This window comes from Neoarius graeffei, assembly GCF_027579695.1.
Source record: "Neoarius graeffei isolate fNeoGra1 chromosome 18 unlocalized genomic scaffold, fNeoGra1.pri SUPER_18_unloc_1, whole genome shotgun sequence".
NCBI lineage: Eukaryota > Metazoa > Chordata > Actinopteri > Siluriformes > Ariidae > Neoarius > Neoarius graeffei.
This window is the reverse complement of record NW_026869982.1, coordinates 802,501-805,000: the sequence shown is the minus strand read 5'-3', so window position 1 is coordinate 805,000 and position 2,500 is coordinate 802,501. Positions and strand designations below refer to the sequence as shown.

General features: G+C 45.4%; 7 non-coding genes and 3 pseudogenes across 7 annotated transcripts; all 10 read left to right on the top strand.

The window, feature by feature from the left end:
- The first annotated feature begins 98 nt into the window (after positions 1–98).
- Positions 99–217, top strand: LOC132877241 (5S ribosomal RNA). The gene has a single exon (XR_009652923.1). It is a non-coding gene; the product is annotated as a 5S ribosomal RNA (ribosomal RNA).
- Positions 218–334: 117 nt separating this feature from the next.
- LOC132877240 (5S ribosomal RNA) lies at positions 335–453 on the top strand. Its single transcript, XR_009652922.1, has one exon. It is a non-coding gene; the product is annotated as a 5S ribosomal RNA (ribosomal RNA).
- A 122-nt stretch (positions 454–575) lies between these two features.
- Positions 576–694, top strand: LOC132879461 (5S ribosomal RNA; annotated as a pseudogene).
- Positions 695–816: 122 nt separating this feature from the next.
- On the top strand, positions 817–935 carry LOC132877238 (5S ribosomal RNA). Its single transcript, XR_009652920.1, has one exon. It is a non-coding gene; the product is annotated as a 5S ribosomal RNA (ribosomal RNA).
- Positions 936–1,062: 127 nt separating this feature from the next.
- Positions 1,063–1,181, top strand: LOC132877237 (5S ribosomal RNA). Its single transcript, XR_009652919.1, has one exon. It is a non-coding gene; the product is annotated as a 5S ribosomal RNA (ribosomal RNA).
- Positions 1,182–1,293: 112 nt separating this feature from the next.
- Positions 1,294–1,412, top strand: LOC132879737 (5S ribosomal RNA; annotated as a pseudogene).
- A 117-nt stretch (positions 1,413–1,529) lies between these two features.
- On the top strand, positions 1,530–1,648 carry LOC132877832 (5S ribosomal RNA). Its single transcript, XR_009653497.1, has one exon. It is a non-coding gene; the product is annotated as a 5S ribosomal RNA (ribosomal RNA).
- Positions 1,649–1,770: 122 nt separating this feature from the next.
- Positions 1,771–1,889, top strand: LOC132878250 (5S ribosomal RNA; annotated as a pseudogene).
- A 122-nt stretch (positions 1,890–2,011) lies between these two features.
- Positions 2,012–2,130, top strand: LOC132877236 (5S ribosomal RNA). The gene has a single exon (XR_009652918.1). It is a non-coding gene; the product is annotated as a 5S ribosomal RNA (ribosomal RNA).
- Positions 2,131–2,252: 122 nt separating this feature from the next.
- LOC132877235 (5S ribosomal RNA) lies at positions 2,253–2,371 on the top strand. Its single transcript, XR_009652917.1, has one exon. It is a non-coding gene; the product is annotated as a 5S ribosomal RNA (ribosomal RNA).
- Positions 2,372–2,500: the final 129 nt, after the last annotated feature.

Below are 2,500 nucleotides of genomic sequence, written 5' to 3'. Positions count from 1 at the left end.
AGAAATCTGTTTGAATTTTCCTTCTGCTCGCAAGGCAAGAATTTTCCTTCTGGTCGCAAGGCAAGGCAAGAAAAACGGCACATTTCCAACTAACTGTTGCTTATGGCCAAACCACTCTGACAACGCCTGATCCCGTCTGATCTCAGAAGCTAAACAGAGTTGGGCCTGGTTAGTACTTGAGTGGGAGACTGCCTAGGAATACCAGGTACTGTAAGCATTTTATTTTGTCTTCTAGCAGAAATCTGTTTGAATTTTCCTTCTGCTCGCAAGGCAAGAATTTTCCTTCTGGGCGCAAGGCAAGGCAAGAAAAACGGCACATTTCCAACTAACTGTTGCTTATGGCCAAACCACTCTGACAACGCCTGATCCCGTCTGATCTCAGAAGCTAAACAGAGTTGGGCCTGGTTAGTACTTGAGTGGGAGACTGCCTAGGAATACCAGGTACTGTAAGCATTTTATTTTGTCTTCTTGCAGAAATCTGTTTGAATTTTCCTTCTGCTCGCAAGGCAAGAATTTTCCTTCTGGGCGCAAGGCAAGGCAAGGCAAGAAAAACGGCACATTTCCAACTAACTGTTGCTTATGGCCAAACCACTCTGACATCGCCTGATCCCGTCTGATCTCAGAAACTAAACAGAGTTGGGCCTGGTTAGTACTTGAGTGGGAGACTGAATAGGAATACCAGGTACTGTAAGCATTTTATTTTGTCTTCTAGCAGAAATCTGTTTGAATTTTCCTTCTGCTCGCAAGGCAAGAATTTTCCTTCTGGGCGCAAGGCAAGGCAAGGCAAGAAAAACGGCACATTTCCAACTAACTGTTGCTTATGGCCAAACCACTCTGACAACGCCTGATCCCGTCTGATCTCAGAAGCTAAACAGAGTTGGGCCTGGTTAGTACTTGAGTGGGAGACTGCCTAGGAATACCAGGTACTGTAAGCATTTTATTTTGTCTTCTTGCAGAAATCTGTTTGAATTTTCCTTCTGCTCGCAAGGCAAGAATTTTCCTTCTGGGCGCAAGGCAAGGCAAGGCAAGGCAAGAAAAACGGCACATTTCCAACTAACTGTTGCTTATGGCCAAACCACTCTGACAACGCCTGATCCCGTCTGATCTCAGAAGCTAAACAGAGTTGGGCCTGGTTAGTACTTGAGTGGGAGACTGCCTAGGAATACCAGGTACTGTAAGCATTTTATTTTGTCTTCTAGCAGAAATCTGTTTGAATTTTCCTTCTGGTCGCAAGGCAAGAATTTTCCTTCTTGGCGCAAGGCAAGAAAAATGGCACATTTCCAACAAGCTGTTGCTTACGGCCAAACCACTCTGACAACGCCTGATCCTGTCAGATCTCAGAAACTAAACAGAGTTGGGCCTGTTTAGTACTTGAGTGGGAGACTGCCTAGTAATACCAGGTACTGTAAGCATTTTATTTTGTCTTCTTGCAGAAATCTGTTTGAATTTTCCTTCTGCTCGCAAGGCAAGAATTTTCCTTCTGGTCGCAAGGCAAGGCAAGAAAAACGGCACATTTCCAACTAACTGCTGCTTATGGCCAAACCACTCTGACAACGCCTGATCCCGTCTGATCTCAGAAGCTAAACAGAGTTGGGCCTGGATAGTACTTGAGTGGGAGACTGCCTAGGAATACCAGGTACTGTAAGCATTTTATTTTGTCTTCTAGCAGAAATCTGTTTGAATTTTCCTTCTGCTCGCAAGGCAAGAATTTTCCTTCTGGGCGCAAGGCAAGGCAAGGCAAGAAAAACGGCACATTTCCAACTCACTGTTGCTTATGGCCAAACCACTCTGACAACGCCTGATCCCGTCTGATCTCAGAAGCTAAACAGAGTTAGGCCTGGTTAGTACTTGAGTGGGAGACTGCCTAGGAATACCAGGTACTGTAAGCATTTTATTTTGTCTTCTTGCAGAAATCTGTTTGAATTTTCCTTCTGCTCGCAAGGCAAGAATTTTCCTTCTGGTCGCAAGGCAAGGCAAGGCAAGAAAAACGGCACATTTCCAACTAACTGTTGCTTATGGCCAAACCACTCTGACAACGCCTGATCCCGTCTGATCTCAGAAGCTAAACAGAGTTGGGCCTGGTTAGTACTTGAGTGGGAGACTGCCTAGGAATACCAGGTACTGTAAGCATTTTATTTTGTCTTCTAGCAGAAATCTGTTTGAATTTTCCTTCTGCTCGCAAGGCAAGAATTTTCCTTCTGGGCGCAAGGCAAGGCAAGGCAAGAAAAACGACACATTTCCAACTAACTGTTGCTTATGGCCAAACCACTCTGACAACGCCTGATCCCGTCTGATCTCAGAAGCTAAACAGAGTTGGGCCTGGTTAGTACTTGAGTGGGAGACTGCCTAGGAATACCAGGTACTGTAAGCATTTTATTTTGTCTTCTTGCAGAAATCTGTTTGAATTTTCCTTCTGCTCGCAAGGCAAGAATTTTCCTTCTGGGCGCAAGGCAAGGCAAGGCAAGGCAAGGCAAGGCAAGGCAAGGCAAGGCAAGGCAAG